We start from the raw sequence: 17,653 nt of genomic DNA, 5'->3' as shown, positions 1-17,653 counted from the left end.
GAGAGACTGTAAACTATAGGATCATAGAATGCAGAGAGACAGTAAACTATAGGATCATAGAATGCAGAGAGACAGTGTAGCGTCTCAGTAAACTATAGGGTCATAGAATGCAGAGACACAGTAAACTATAGGATCATAGAATGCAGAGAGACAGTGTAGTGTCTCAGTAAACTATAGGATCATAGAATGCAGAGAGACAGTAAACTATAGGATCATAGAATGCAGAGAGACAGTAAACTATAGGATCATAGAATGCAGAGAGACAGTAAACTATAGGATCATAGAATGCAGAGAGACAGTAAACTATAGCCGCATAGAATGCAGAGAGACAGTGTAGCGTCTCAGTAAACTATAGGATCATAGAATGCAGAGAGACAGTAAACTATAGGATCATAGAATGCAGAGAGACAGTAAACTATAGGATCATAGAATGCAGAGAGACAGTGTAGCGTCTCAGTAAACTATAGGGTCATAGAATGCAGAGAGACAGTAAACTATAGGATCATAGAATGCAGAGAGACAGTAAACTATAGGATCATAGAATGCAGAGAGACAGTAAACTATAGGATCATAGAATGCAGAGAGACAGTAAACTATAGGGTCATAGAATGCAGAGACACAGTAAACTATAGGATCATAGAATGCAGAGAGACAGTGTAGTGTCTCAGTAAACTATAGGATCATAGAATGCAGAGAGACAGTAAACTATAGGATCATAGAATGCAGAGAGACAGTAAACTATAGGATCATAGAATGCAGAGAGACAGTAAACTATAGGATCATAGAATGCAGAGAGACAGTAAACTATAGGATCATAGAATGCAGAGAGACAGTAAACTATAGGATCATAGAATGCAGAGAGACAGTGTAGCGTCTCAGTAAACTATAGGGTCATAGAATGCAGAGAGACAGTAAACTATAGGATCATAGAATGCAGAGAGACAGTGTAGCGTCTCAGTAAACTATAGGATCATAGAATGCAGAGAGACAGTGTAGCGTCTCAGTAAACTATAGGATCATAGAATGCAGAATGACAGTAAACTATAGGATCATAGAATGCAGAGAGACAGTGTAGCGTCTCAGTAAACTATAGGATCATAGAATGCAGAGAGACAGTGTAGCGTCTCAGTAAACTATAGGATCATAGAATGCAGAGAGACAGTAAACTATAGGATCATAGAATGCAGAGAGACAGTAAACTATAGGATCATAGAATGCAGAGAGACAGTAAACTATAGGATCATAGAATGCAGAGAGACAGTAAACTATAGGATCATAGAATGCAGAGAGACAGTAAACTATAGGATCATAGAATGCAGAGAGACAGTAAACTATAGCCGCATAGAATGCAGAGAGACAGTGTAGCGTCTCAGTAAACTATAGGGTCATAGAATGCAGAGAGACAGTAAACTATAGGATCATAGAATGCAGAGAGACAGTGTAGCGTCTCAGTAAACTATAGGATCATAGAATGCAGAGAGACAGTGTAGCGTCTCAGTAAACTATAGGATCATAGAATGCAGAATGACAGTAAACTATAGGATCATAGAATGCAGAGAGACAGTGTAGCGTCTCAGTAAACTATAGGATCATAGAATGCAGAGAGACAGTGTAGCGTCTCAGTAAACTATAGGATCATAGAATGCAGAGAGACAGTAAACTATAGGATCATAGAATGCAGAGAGACAGTAAACTATAGTATCATAGAATGCAGAGAGGCAGTAAACTATAGGATCATAGAATGCAGAGAGACTGTAAACTATAGGATCATAGAATGCAGAGAGACAGTAAACTATAGGATCATAGAATGCAGAGAGACAGTGTAGCGTCTCAGTAAACTATAGGGTCATAGAATGCAGAGACACAGTAAACTATAGGATCATAGAATGCAGAGACAGTGTAGCGTCTCAGTAAACTATATGATCATAGTATGCAGAGAGACAGTAAACTATAGGATCATAGAATGCAGAGAGACAGTAAACTATAGGATCATAGAATGCAGAGAGACAGTGTAGCGTCTCAGTAAACTATAGGATCATAGAATGCAGAGAGACAGTAAACTATAGGATCATAGAATGCAGAGAGACAGTAAACTATAGGATCATAGAATGCAGAGAGACAGTGTAGCGTCTCAGTAAACTATAGGATCATAGAATGCAGAGAGACAGTAAACTATAGGATCATAGAATGCAGAGAGACAGTAAACTATAGGATCATAGAATGCAGAGAGACAGTAAACTATAGGATCATAGAATGCAGAGAGACAGTAAACTATAGCCGCATAGAATGCAGAGAGACAGTGTAGCGTCTCAGTAAACTATAGGGTCATAGAATGCAGAGAGACAGTGTAGCGTCTCAGTAAACTATAGGATCATAGAATGCAGAATGACAGTAAACTATAGGATCATAGAATGCAGAGAGACAGTGTAGCGTCTCAGTAAACTATAGGATCATAGAATGCAGAGAGACAGTAAACTATAGGATCATAGAATGCAGAGAGACAGTAAACTATAGTATCATAGAATGCAGAGAGACAGTAAACTATAGGATCATAGAATGCAGAGAGACTGTAAACTATAGGATCATAGAATGCAGAGAGACAGTAAACTATAGGATCATAGAATGCAGAGAGACAGTGTAGCGTCTCAGTAAACTATAGGGTCATAGAATGCAGAGACACAGTAAACTATAGGATCATAGAATGCAGAGAGACAGTGTAGTGTCTCAGTAAACTATAGGATCATAGAATGCAGAGAGACAGTAAACTATAGGATCATAGAATGCAGAGAGACAGTAAACTATAGTATCATAGAATGCAGAGAGACAGTAAACTATAGGATCATAGAATGCAGAGAGACAGTAAACTATAGGATCATAGAATGCAGAGAGACAGTAAACTATAGGATCATAGAATGCAGAGAGACAGTAAACTATAGGATCATAGAATGCAGAGAGACAGTTTAGCGTCTCAGTAAACTATATGATCATAGAATGCAGAGAGACAGTAAACTATAGGATCATAGAATGCAGAGAGACAGTAAACTATATGATCATAGAATGGAGAGAGACAGTAAACTATAGCCTCATATAATGCAGAGAGACAGTGTAGCGTCTCAGTAAACTATAGGATCATAGAATGCAGAGAGACAGTAAACTATAGGATCATAGAATGCAGAGACAGTAAACTATAGGATCATAGAATGCAGAGAGACAGTGTAGCGTCTCAGTAAACTATAGGATCGTAGAATGCAGAGACAGTGTAGCGTCTCAGTAAACTATAGGATCATAGAATGCAGAATGACAGTAAACTATAGGATCATAGAATGCAGAGAGACAGTAAACTATAGGATCATAGAATGCAGAGAGACAGTGTAGTGTCTCAGTAAACTATAGGATCATAGAATGCAGAGAGACAGTAAACTATAGGATCATAGAATGCAGAGAGACAGTAAACTATTGGATCATAGAATGCAGAGAGACAGTAAACTATAGGATCATAGAATGCAGAGAGACAGTAAACTATAGGATCATAGAATGCAGAGAGACAGTAAACTATAGCCTCATAGAATGCAGAGAGACAGTGTAGCGTCTCAGTAAACTATAGGATCATAGAATGCAGAGAGACAGTGTAGCGTCTCAGTAAACTATAGGATCATAAAATGCAGAGAGACAGTGTAGCGTCTCAGTAAACTATAGGATCATAGAATGCAGAGAGACAGTGTAGTGTCTCAGTAAACTATAGGGTCATAGAATGCATGTTTGGTGGCATGGCTCTGTTCTGGGAGATTGTCAGCATAAATATTAATAAGCCAGATCATTCTGTAGAGACCTTGGGGTGAAAACCTGATGTTTTAAGTATGGCTCGACTCCATTTCTACCTGGTCAGGGATATCCTGACACGGACCCTCCTCTCGGAGCTAAAGCATTAACTTGCCTATTAGTTTGTATTGTTGCTCATTTCAGAACACGCCCAATATTACTGACATGCATACGGTAGAAAAATGTAAATTGATTAAACATGTATAATGCGCAGCTGAACGGTCCAATATTAGACTGACCAAACACACATATGTGTAAATAGAAAACATGTAGAAGCTGAATTCGTCCCTCAAAGTACTCCACTACATCACAGAGTCAAATATTGTACTTTTTACTCCACTACAATTATTAGAAATGTTTTCTTTGTAGATTAATATTACAAAACATACAATAACCCCGTCAGCCCTATACATTTTAGCCAGTTGAAAATAGTAGAGAGAGCTTGTAGATCTGCTATTTTCAAAACCTTTGAAGATTTGTGAATTGGGACAGTGTGCATACTTTTTACTCAAGTACATTTTGAATTCTGGACTTTTACTTGTATTTCTACATAGCGGCCGGTATTGATACTTTTACTCGTTATTTTAGTACTTTTCCCACTTGTAAAATTGAGAGATATTATTGATAAGGCTGCCTGATAAACACACACCTGTCTTGGAGCGTGTGCGTCTTGGCCTGCAGTGCGTCCACTGCCGTCCAGCTCCCAGGGGGACCGTCCGTTCCTGGCGCAGAGATGACCCCACACTTCTATGGCCAAGGCACCTTCCATCTGTCACGTGCACCATGTAGTCCTGCAGAGAGAATCACGTTGCAAAACAGTTCATGAGTTGGAATCAAGCGCGCGCTACGAGCTTGTAGGTCTGCTATTTTTGAAAAATCGCTCTTTTCAGAGCGAACATTTTTAACTCAAAGCTTTGCTTCTGGGGGGGGGGGTCCCTGGAACAAAATATTTTCAGATGGGACCGGGTGGCCAATTACATATTTTTTGGGGTCCTTGACATGAAATATGGGGCACCACTGATACAGAAACATATATATTTCAGAAAACTGTCTGAATTGAGAAGACATTCTTTAAATTGTCAGGCCTGCCAAAATATAATTTTGTCAACAAATTAAACTGTAGACGAAAATTGTACTGCAGAATGCAATCAACTAAAATCTTGATATTCAGTAGACACACTAAAACATTTTAGATGACAAAAATATGACAATTATTTTATTCAAAGGACTATGAAATTTGCTGTCAAAATGAAGACTGGCTTTAAACACATCACTTACACTCCATCTTCAACAGTTTAGTCATTTATCGATTTAACGAGCGTCGACTGACTTACCGATAGGGTCTCTGCAGTCAGACCATGGGTCAGAGGTCACCGATGGGGTCAGTGCAGACCACGGGGTCAGAGAGGTGGGCAGGTTGACCGCGGTCACTCTGAAGTGGTCGACGGCGAGCGGCAGCAGGCCTGTGACAAAAATGATGGCGGCCGACCCCCATCTGAAAAGATGTTGTTCCAGGGACCCCCAGAAGCAAAGATATGAGTTAAAAGAATATATATTCAAAGATCTGCACCACATTTTCTTGACTTTTCAAAAATAGCAGATCTACAAGCTCAGACAATTATTTGACAACTTTAGCTCAACTTACTTTGTAGACCGTTTAGAAAAATAAAATCAATCTAATCACAATGCTGGCACAAATATGTTGGTCTTTATATATGTATTTATACCTGCCAACCAGCGCTGCCTGTCTTTAAAGAAATGGTAATAAAGTGACGGTACACACATTAAACAGTTTCTTCCATATTAATTTGTCCTAATAAAATAGATCCATTAATTAATATTTTATTACATTATTTGTACTGCCTGGTTTAAGAAAATAAACATATTGTCTAGTATTATTTATTGTATTAACTAGTTGTTCTATTAAGTTCAAACTAGTTCTATTCATTAATACATTTTAAATTATATTTATTTATTTAAGAAAATAAACACATTGTCTATTATTTATTGTATTATCTAATAACTCGTTTTTCCTAATAATAAATATATTAATTAGATTGTTAAATGATATTTTATTACATTATTTATTCTGCCTGGTGAAACGCGTAAGGCTGTCATTACTCTGAGTAACCACTAGAGGGAAGTGTTGGCCTAAAAGTGACAGCCATTAACAGTTTGTAGAAAGCGAAGTTCAACACACGCTCTGATAAAACCCAGAAAAGCATTATTAAAGACTTGTTTACATTGAGGTCCATTTGCATCAGAACATTTAATGACAATACAAATATAGAAACTGGATTTCTAAAGTTTTCAAAAGGAGTAGAGTCATTTCCTGGAGGAAAAGTACCACACTAGAAGAACAAGCCAATTTAAACACAGTCTTATTACTTAAAATTCAGTCTGGTCTTAGTGGTAAAACATTTAATACAATTTATTTAAATTTGCATACAGTAATTTAATTACAATATTCAACATTCATGTTTGGTGGCATGGCTCTGTTCTGGGAGATTGTCAGCATAAATATTAATAAGCCAGGTCATTCTGTAGAGACCTTGGGGTGAAAACCTGATGTTTTAAGTATGGCTCGACTCCATTTCTATCTGCTCAGGGATATCCTGACACGGACCCTCCTCTCGGAGCTAAAGCATTAACTCGCCTATTAGTTTGTATTGTTGCTCATTTCAGAACGCGCCCAATATTACTGACATGCATACAGTAGAAAAACATGTAGAAATAATGCGCAGCTGAACGGTCCAATATTAGACTGACCAAACACACATATGTAAATAGAAAACATGTAGAAGCTGAACTCGTCCCTCAAAGTAAACACAACACAGAGAACTCTACAATAAAATACCTCGTTACATTGACCGCTATTGTTGTTATTATTATTATTACCTGTTTGGCCTCTCGTTGTGGAAAATACGTTCTTTACATTTACTTCTTGTTGTGAGCGTCTGTCCTTCCATCATGACTCCACACATCTTTAGCAGTTAGCACCGCGATATATAATAACTATTATTATTATAAATAACTAAACACTAACAATATAAGCTGCAAGTGTAGAGTTCTAGTATAGTACAGTAACTATGTAGGCTATGTAGTAATATATTATAGTAGTGTACAGACTCCTGAGTGAGACGAAATGTTTGCACCAGCTGTGTTCAATCAATCAATCAATCAATGGTCCAGCTGTGTGTTACTGACAGACAGGGAACGTTTGTTCTGCCTCAGAATGTTATCACATCATGTTTTTAGTTTTTACATTTTCAACCTCACGTGAAATCAATTTATTATGAATCATGGAATCACTATGCATTATGTTTTATGATCTTATGACCATGAATGTTAGTATTTGAGCTATTTTAGTATTTTTTTATAGTAAGCATTTTAATGACAGCATTTACAAACTTTAAATGAATGTTTGTGAATTAAACTAGTATAATATTAAATTATATATAACTACAACTAGAAGTTTATATTACTTTATATTACAATGTAGGCATTTATCAGGCATTAATCCATTTATCAGGCTTTATCCAGTGATCATATTCATAAGCATTAAAAATATATGAATATTCATAAATGTTTAATTTAAATTAATTAATTAATGATAGGTGGACAGACAATGTTGGAACTATGCACAAAAACAAACTTCACCCATTTTTTTTACTTGTAAAACTGTGATGCATTTCACTCCTATGGCATATAAAGTTAGGTGTGAATCCCTAGACTCCTTCAAACCCGCTCTCAAAAAGAGCACCTACGGACAGCTGCAATGGACCACTGATGTTAACCAGTGTTGTTTTTAACAGCAAATTTTGATTTTAGTTTTAGTCAAAGTCTCTTACTCTCTCAATAGTTTAATTTAGTTTCAGGCACATTTTAGTCACCTGGAATGTTTTAGTGTTAGTCTAGTTTTAGTTGACTAAATATCATAAGATTTTAGTCGACTAAATCCAGTTGATTTAGTAGACTAAAATGTACTTTGGTGAGCCGTGATGCCGTCGTAATGACTGATTTTACACTTGCTGAAAATAGCTGATCTACAAGCTCACGTGTTGCGCTGCGACACACGAGTTTGTAGATCTCAGCTATTTTCAGCATGCAATCAAGTGTAAAATGACTAATACTGGATCTCTTCCTATAGCATTTAAAAGTTTTTATCTGTTGACAAAATTGTTAGTATATATAGTCATCAGTTTTAGTAATCATAGCTTAGTTTTCATTTAGTTTCCATCAGTGAAAAAAGGTAGTCGAACATTTTTCGTCTTAGTTTTAGTCAACGAAATCAACACTAATGTAAACAAGTGTTTTTTCTGGTTTTATCGTCGTAGCAGTAGATTTTGTATTGACCTGTATACTTTTGTTTGAAATGTACCTACATACTGTGAAATAAACATTTCAATCAATCAATCATAAATGCTGTACCTGTTGATCACAGACGAGGCCTTCTTCTCTGACTGGCTGAAGTGTGTAGAACATCTCCTCAGTGTGAACGTTCGGCCAAAATAACCGAGCTACAAGCTCTGATAAACATTCAGCCAAAACAACAGATCTACAAGCTCACAGTGCAATGCATTGTTTGGTACGTGGTCTACTCTTTCTTCCCTCTATGCTGAAAATAGACGATACACACTTAGGGATGTCAATGGCTAACCGGATAGCCGTTAAAACAAATCTGAATATACTTATGGGCTTCACGGTTAACTTAAACCTAAAAATAATAAATGTATGTTCCTGATGGTGTTATTTAGTTATGGAGAGATGTCATCATTCTAAACACTCACTGCAAGAGAGTTTTCTATGTCCAAGAGAACACTAGATAGATTACATACATTTTGGGTTAAAAGAAAATAAATAAAATCAGCAACCGTTAATTAAGCTATGGGGTAACCGAATGGAAAATTATCCGTTAGCGACATCCCTAATCACAACATAGAGAATTAGAACAACGGTCAGGATATTTAAGCGCCTTGGAGAAAGGCACTATAGAAATGCACCATTTACCATTTATTTAACACCACAGAAGAAGACAGCAGGAAGTGAAGTCAGGGTTTCAGACATTTTATTGATTTAGAATTCGTTACCATGTCAAAGGTCGTCAGGGACAGGTGGGTGTGGCAAAGCTTCTTATACACCTGTAAAGGTCAGAGTTCAAAGGTCATCAGGGCCAGATGTATGGAATAAAGCATAACTAAATCTAAAGATGTAATGATGTTTTAGTCCGACCAGCTGAAGAGATCATTAAGGTTGCTTTTATTACATTTAACTGAGACCATTCAGTTAAAGCTGCTTCTAAACTTGTATTCTATTGCTAGTTTGATCACTTCAAATTAGAGATGCTCCAATAATCGGCCACTGATCAGTGATCAGCCAATATTCAGCATTTACCCTATCTGGAGAAACATAACATAACACATAACATATAACATATACAGATTATTAAAACAACAACAAAAGAGGCAAGAATGGTGCAGCACTAGTTCCCGTCCTGAATAGGTTAGAGTTCAAAGGTCATGTTACCTTGCCGATGAGGAAGTAAACCAGAGACTCTTTGGGAACGATTTGTTTCAACTCCTCCGACCTAAAAACCCCCAGACTCTCCTGTACTGACCGTGATGCAGCGAACGTCTGCACACACATTGCTTGTGTGTCTTGCAACGACAGGTCACGGACTCGCACGTGTGCGTATGTGCGTATGTGTGCATGTGCGTGCATGTGTGCGTGTTGATATATTCAAACAGGTATAAGGACTAGTCATTATAATTATCATACATACCACGCCAATATGACAGAAGCACTGACGACTGAGGGTTGATACTCAGAGCTTTCTTGAAGTGAATTTCTGCGAAGTTGAACTTCTCCTGCTTAGATCATCCCTAATCCATACCTATAGCGCACGCACACCCATACACGCACGGACGCACAGAGAGAGAGAGAGAGAGAGAGAGAGAGAGAGAGAGAGAGAGAGAGAGAGAGAGAGAGAGAGAGAGAGAGAGAGAGAGACACACACACACACACACACACACACACACACACACACACACACACACACACACACACACACACACACACACACACACACACACACACACACACACACACACACACACACACACACACACACACACACACACACACACACACAAATAGTGTATTCAGTAGGCTATGGCATTTGTGGACATATTTACCAGGCATTGTGTAACTATGATTCCTTTATTTTTTATTTTTGTAACCCAATTTCTACGGGGAGTACATGTGAGGGTACCTACCCTAGGGGACACAGGGAGAACATGTGAGGGTACCTACCCTAGGGGACACGGGGAGAACATGTGAGGGTACCTACCCTAGGGGACACAGGGAGAACATGTGAGGGTACCTACCCTAGGGGACACGGGGAGAACATGTGAGGGTACCTACTACCTACCCTAGGGGACACGGGGAGAACATGTGAGGGTACCTACCCTAGGGGACACAGGGAGAACATGTGAGAGTACCTACCCTAGGAGACACGGGGAGAACATGTGAGGGTACCTACCCTAGGGACATGGGGAGAACATGTGAGGGTACCTACCCGATAGGGGACACAGGGAGAACATGTGAGGGTACCTACCCTAGGGGACACAGGGAGAACATGTGAGGGTACCTACCCTAGGGGACACGGGGAGAACATGTGAGGGTACCTACCCTAGGGGACACAGGGAGTACATGTGAGGGTACCTACCCTAGGGGACACAGGGAGTACATGTGAGGGTACCTACCCTAGGGGACACGGGGAGAACATGTGAGGGTACCTACCCTAGGGCACACAGGGAGAACATGTGAGGGTACCTACCCTAGGGGACACAGGGAGAACATGTGAGGGTACCTACCCTAGGGGACACGGGGAGAACATGTGAGGGTACCTACCCTAGGGGACACAGGGAGAACATGTGAGAGTACCTACCCTAGGAGACACGGGGAGAACATGTGAGGGTACCTACCCTAGGGACACGGGGAGAACATGTGAGGGTACCTACCCTATAGGGGACACAGGGAGAACATGTGAGGGTACCTACCCTAGGGGACACAGGGAGAACATGTGAGGGTACCTACCCTAGGGGACACGGGGAGAACATGTGAGGGTACCTACCCTAGGGGACACGGGGAGAACACGGGGAGAACATGTGAGGGTACCTACCCTAGGAGACACGGGGAGAACATGTGAGGGTACGTACCCTAGGGGACACGGGGAGAACATGTGAGGGTACCTACCCTAGGGGACACGGGGAGAACATGTGAGGGTACCTACCCTAGGGGACACAGGGAGAACATGTGAGGGTACCTACCCTAGGGGACACGGGGAGAACATGTGAGGGTACCTACCCTAGGGGACACAGGGAGAACATGTGAGGGTACCTACCCTAGGGGACACGGGAGAACATGTGAGGGTACCACTACCTACCCTAGGGGACAGTGTCTAATGTGGACTCTAATAATAATTGTAATAATTACCAGGCATTGTAGTGTCTACTGTTGACTAATAGCGTTCCTGCAGCAGGATAAGGCTTTGTCCAACTCCTCCGTCAAAACAAACTTGTGTCAGAGCAGAGTGTAGGCGTAGGCAAAGCTGGGGTCCCCCTGGGAAGGGAGCCAGAGAGACAATTTAGTCATTCATCAGACGCTCTTAATCCAGAACGATTCACAGTAAGCAACAACAACAACAACACATGGTAATACATCACTTACATGAACCATAAGCACCATAAGCAAGCTAAGAACCTAACAGTGAAATATCTATATAATGAAACTATGCATATAAATATAGTGCTATGTCTATTGTCTACATAAAATGCTTCCTTAGTTACATAAGTTGAGTCTTTGCATGATAGAGACCCTAACAGTTATTAGTGAGATTATAACTAGAGTGAGACAGAAACAATAATTACTCTAAGACAGTGGTTTTCAACCAGTGGTCCGGGGACCACCAGTGGTCCTTGGGTGGGTTCCAGGTGGTCTCCATGCTAAATGATGGATAGTTGCTAACAAAATGGACTAGATATTTAACTCTTAAGACCATAAAATGAAACCAAATGGACCCGTACGGATCCATTTTGTTTCACTTGATGCTCTCAAGAGTTAAATTGTCAAACATCTGCATCAGTTAATTTACACAATTGTACAGAAAGTCTAAACAATTAGAGAATGTAGAATAATTATTTTGATCAACATTTGCCTGTTATCTCTCCTAATGGTACCAACATCAATACTGCATGAACTAAAAAACATGGCATGGATGCACCTGGGACGTATGCTCATTGATGTGTCCCAAGGTCATCAGGGTTTCTGGTCTCCCAACATCACTCAGGTGACCCAGCCGGGGTGATCAAGTCCCAACTTACGTCCCAGTAGCTACCCTCGATCAGTCCCATTAGGGAAAGACAGGGTCACACAGTCCGCTGCTCCCGAACTACTCACTCTGCCAGGACTGGGAGGTCTGGCCTGTGGAAGGACTAGAATCTGTGGGATGTCTCCTGTCCGGGCCCCTCCTAAGTCTCGCCAGGTCCACTCCTGCTCTCACCAGGTGCAGTGCAGGACCTGTGAGTTGGAATTGTGGATAACATCTTATCCAACGATAACAAAATATTGTTTAGTTTCGGGTCTGAGAGGCTAAATGTCCTCAAATGGTGGTCCGTAGCTCAAATTCTGAATAATTAAATAAATAATGGACCTTGATGTGAAAAGGGTTGAAAACCACTGGTCTAATAGGCAATTCACACTGAGACGGACTGAATCCGTTTAATTGGAACCCTGATGGCCATGATTCACATTACCCGAGATTCAACAGCGCACCCGGGTACACTTGCATAACACAATTTAATCCTCCTGATGACGGTGTGCTTGATGGCTGGCGCGCACGGACACTGACCCTCAACTGTGCGACATTGTCTCAAATAAATCCAGACACACTGAATTGCATTGCCTCAACGGTCCAGAGACCCGCCCCCCCATGCGGTCCCGGGGACGGTTGGGCAATCCGCTCCCGGGAACAGTACGCATCATTCACACAACCACAACATCTGCCAAGTGGTCCCGAGTGCGCACCCGGGACCATAGTGTGAATTGCCTATAAGACAGTGGATGGCTGAGTTCACACAACATTAACTTAGTTTTAGGGTGATTCTTAGTAATTATTCTAAGACAGTGTATGAAAGCTAAATAAAATCTCAAGACTGAAAATGCAAAGATGATATTTTAGGCCGAACGGCTTAAATAGCGGTTAACGCAGTAGAACTGTTAACTGAGACCATTCGTGTTTGTGGAAGATGCTTCTAAACTTCTATTGCTAGTTTGATCACTTCAAATACTCTTTCGAATTACCGAAAATAGCAGATCTCGTCACGTCATTCTTTGAGGGCAGGAAGGCCATGAAATGAAACAAAAGAATATGAATTTAACTTAACACATTTTGGACCGAGGCCAATTCTAAAAACGCCTTCTAAAAACTGAACTAAGTTTTCTGGAAAAACTTCAAATTCAGCACGTTTGTGAAACAAGCTTGTATACATCTGGAAAACCCTTATTTGTATTGTAATAAGATTAGAGAGACCCACTAAGAGAAACCCGTGTGTGGAACGAGCTTCTTATTTATTTCTTGCCTTGATCTACGTCCTCTCTACTCTTCTCACTTCTCTAAAACACCCTGGTCAACGCTCCACACATCCTAGACTCTTCTCCCTTCTCTAAAACACCCTGGACAACGCACCACACGTCCCAGACTCTTCTCTGAAACACCCTGGACAACGCTCCACACATCCTAGACTCTTATCCCTTCTCTAAAACACCCTGGACAACGCTCCACACGTCCAAGACTCTTATCCCTTCTCTAAAACACCCTGGACAACGCTCCACACATCCTAGACTCTTCTCCCTTCTCTAAAACAGCCTGGACAACGCACCACACGTCCCAGACTCTTATCCCTTCTCTAAAACACACTGGACAACGCTCCACACGTCCCAGACTCTTCTCCCTTCTCTAAAACACCCTGGACAATGCTCCACACGTCCCAGACTCTTCTCCCTTCTCTAAAACACCCTGGACAACGCTCCACACATCCTAGACTCTTCTCACTTCTCTAAAACACACTGGACAACGCTCCACACGTCCCAGACTCTTCTCCATTCTCTAAAACACCCTGGACAACGCTCCACACGTCCCAGACTCTTCTCACTTATCTAAAACACCCTGGACAACGCTCCACACATCCTAGACTCTTCTCACTTCTCTAAAACACACTGGACAACGCTCCACACGTCCCAGACTCTTCTCCATTCTCTAAAACACCCTGGACAACGCTCCACACGTACCAGACTCTTCTCACTTATCTAAAACACCCTGGACAACGCTCCACACGTCCCAGACTCTTCTCACTTATCTAAAAACACCCTGGACAACGCTCCACACGTCCCAGACTCTTCTCACTTATCTAAAATACCCTGGACAATGCTCCACACGTCCCAGACTCTTCTCCCTTCTCTAAAACGCCCTGCATGTCTGTAGTTCCTCACCTCAGGACAGTTCTTGTCGATGTCGGTCAGGTCTTTGGACAGCGTAGACAGATGTCTCTCTGCAGATGCCAGATGTCGTGGAATAAATCTCCATTCCTTCGACTCTGCACGGCTCGATTCGACGCACCTCACTGAACAGCCTCTCTGCCCGAAAGAAAATACAATATATAATTGCAGTGAAGTTGCTTGATTAAGTATTTAATATTCATTTGATATATTAAAGCCAAAGGCCATTCAACTTCAAACTGCATTTTGAAAACACACGTCTCTGCTTCTGGTGACTGATATTGTCCTTCCAATGAATGATAGGACGCGTGTGTGTGTGTGTGTGTCGGTCGCAGTTAAGTATGGAATTGTGCATTTCCCGTCAGTGTGTGTTAGTCACACCCAGGGTGAGAGAGCATGTGACATCACGTTTCATCATCAGGGATGGAGATCCCAGATGTCATCAATATTAAGCCCATGTATGGAGATCGCTGATGTCATCAATATTGGCCAACAACTCTACATCTGACCTCAAAACTCATACTCTTAGATCTCCATATATGGAGCTGACCTGTTCTGACATTCCACATGTTGATCCTTCCCCATCCATCCTTCCTCTTCGATGTCTCCTTTTTGGCTGATACCTGTTCATTTAAACTCTAGACGGGCCTGTTGACTGATACCTGTCCATTTAAACTCTAGACGGGCCTGTTGACTGATACGTGTTGTGGCGATTAGTGTCGCCACACGCACACGCACGCACGCCCATTTGTGCCGTCAGGGCATAAAAAGACGTATCAGTCTGGAGTGTAACTGACGGCACAAATGGGCGTCACGCACCTGGCTAGCGGCAGGAGGAAGTGCTGTGGCAGCCGCGGAGGCTGGAGGTGTTTTGTTTGCAACTCGCTGTTACGGTTGTTTTAGCCAGTAACCCTTTACGTTTATGAATCGTTGTGCGCTCAAAGCGTTGTCGTTTTGGACATACATTGTGGAGAGGATCACACAGAGGAGGATGTCCCGGCGGTCGTTTGGATCGGACACCTTGGAACCGTGGGGATTTAACACCACATTTGTACGTCAGTGAGTAACAAACGAAGAGACACAACAGAACAGACAGAACAGGGTTACAACCTAACGGATACCGTGCGGGTACAGGAAACATACTGTCGGGTTTTGCGTTTGGGCCAAGGACGGAATACTGAACTGAACTGTGAACTGTGAACCTATGTGCTGTGAACATTTCATTATACAACTTATTAACTGCAACTCTACCGTGTCTGTGTTTATTGTGTTTACAAGTGACTCTACAGGGTGTGCAGTGTGGTGCGGACCACGGTATGCTGCACAGCCTTATGCAACGGTTACCCTATTAACTAACATTTTGTCAGGATACAACTGCCTGGCTGGCACCCCAGATCCATGATCTATAACAAACCGTTACAGTGTCCATTTAAACTCTAGACGGGCCTGTTGACTGATACCTGTCCATTTAAACTCTAGACGGGCCTGTTGACTGATACCTGTCCATTTAAACTCTAGACGGGACTGTTGACTGATACCTGTGCATTTAAACTCTAGACGGGCCTGTTGACTGATATCTGTCCATTTAAACTCTAGACGGGCCTGTTGACTGATACCTGTCCATTTAAACTCTAGACGGGCCTGTTGACTGATACCTGTCCATTTAAACTCTAGACGGGCCTGTTGACTGATACCTGTCCATTTAAACTCTAGACGGGCCTGTTGACTGATACCTGTCCATTTAAACTCTAGACGGGCCTGCCCAAAAGTTATTAGTGCAGCCGCGCCCGGCAGCCGGCGAAAACTAGTTCTCAACAGGCCCGAAAATTAAGATATGCTGTCACCCAGGTGGATGTGTGCACGCAATCTCGAGGTCGCTTCTCGCCTTCAGGTGTCTTACTGGTATTGTGTGTGTTGTAGTGTGTGTGTGTGCGTGTGTGTATACACCTGTACATATTCGGCCAGCTCATAGTGTGCTGTAGCGATGTGACTCAACGGTCTGTCTGTGCGTGCGTGCATACCTGTAAGCATTCATCCAGCTCATAGTGTGCTGTAGCGATGTGACTCAACGGTCTGTCTGTGCGTGCGTGCATACCTGTAAGTATTCATCCAGCTCATAGTGTGCTGTAGCGATGTGACTCAACGGTCTGTCTGTGCGTGCGTGCATACCTGTAAGTATTCATCCAGCTCATAGTGTGCTGTAGCGATGTAACTCAACACCCAGCCTGTGTTGTAATGGTGAGAAGGCAGAGAGGAGAGAACGCTGACCACTTCTCTGCTGTTGTACAAAGAGCTTTTACCCAGATCCCTTACGCTGAGTAGACCATCTGTAAAACACACAATATATACATATATATACATCAACACCTGCTGGTGTACAAACACAATGCTAGGTAGTAGTGGTGCGCGGCCGGCCCGTTGCCTTGTGGGCAGACGGGTCAAGATTTTGATCAACAATTATTGCACAGCGGCCAGGGCGGGTCACCCCATTTTGAGAACGACTGATATAAAAACATGGGTTTTCAGAAAACTGTCAGAATTTAGAAGACATTTTTTAAATTTCGACGTCAGGCCAAAATGGGTTAAGTACAATTCCAATTCCAATTTTCGATACCTTTACTTCTACTCCACTATATCACAGAGGCAAATATTGTACTTTTTACTCCACTACAATTATTAGGAATGTTTACTTTGTAGATTAATATTACAAAACATACAATAACCCCGTCAGCCCTATACATTTTAGCCAGTTGAAAATAGTAGAGAGAGCTTGTAGATCTGCTATTTTCAAAACCTTTGAAGATTTGTGAATTGGGACATTGTGCATACATTTTACTCAAGTACATTTTGAATTCTGGACTTTTACTTTTACTTTTTTTAGCGGCCGGTATTGATACTTTTACTCGTTATTTTAGTACTTTTCCCACTTGTAAAATTGAGCGATATTATTGATAAGGCTGCCTGATAAACACACACCTGTCTTGGAGTGTGTGCGTCTTGGCCTGCAGTGCGTCCACTGCCGTCCTGCTCCCAGGGGGACCGTCAGTTCCCGGCGCAGAGATGACCTCACACTTCTATGGCCAAGGCACCTTCCATCTGTCACGTGCACCATGTAGTCCTGCAGAGAGAATCACGTTGCAAAACAGTTCATGAGTTGGAATCAAGCACGCGCTACGAGCTTGTAGGTCTGCTATTTTTGAAAAATCATGAAAATGTGGCACAACTCTTTTCAGAGCTTAAATTGTCAGGCCCGCCAAAATATAATTTTGTCAACAAA

The 17,653-nt window shown here is 41.7% G+C and overlaps 2 long non-coding RNA genes across 2 annotated transcripts; both read right to left on the bottom strand.

The window, feature by feature from the left end:
- Positions 1-8,884: 8,884 nt before the first annotated feature.
- Positions 8,885-11,435, bottom strand: LOC310873055. Its single transcript, XR_014570449.1, has 3 exons — positions 11,317-11,435; positions 9,602-9,712; positions 8,885-8,960 (listed from the first exon to the last, which is right to left on the bottom strand). It is a non-coding gene; the product is annotated as an uncharacterized lncRNA (long non-coding RNA).
- Positions 11,436-12,291: 856 nt separating this feature from the next.
- LOC310873054 lies at positions 12,292-16,704 on the bottom strand. The gene is made up of 3 exons (XR_014570448.1): positions 16,546-16,704; positions 14,371-14,514; positions 12,292-12,425 (listed from the first exon to the last, which is right to left on the bottom strand). It is a non-coding gene; the product is annotated as an uncharacterized lncRNA (long non-coding RNA).
- Positions 16,705-17,653: the final 949 nt, after the last annotated feature.

Source organism: Protomyctophum parallelum (genome assembly GCF_964188405.1).
Source record: "Protomyctophum parallelum genome assembly, chromosome: 16".
NCBI lineage: Eukaryota > Metazoa > Chordata > Actinopteri > Myctophiformes > Myctophidae > Protomyctophum > Protomyctophum parallelum.
The sequence above is the reverse complement of the archived record's forward strand: the minus strand, read 5'-3'. Positions and strand labels throughout refer to the sequence as shown.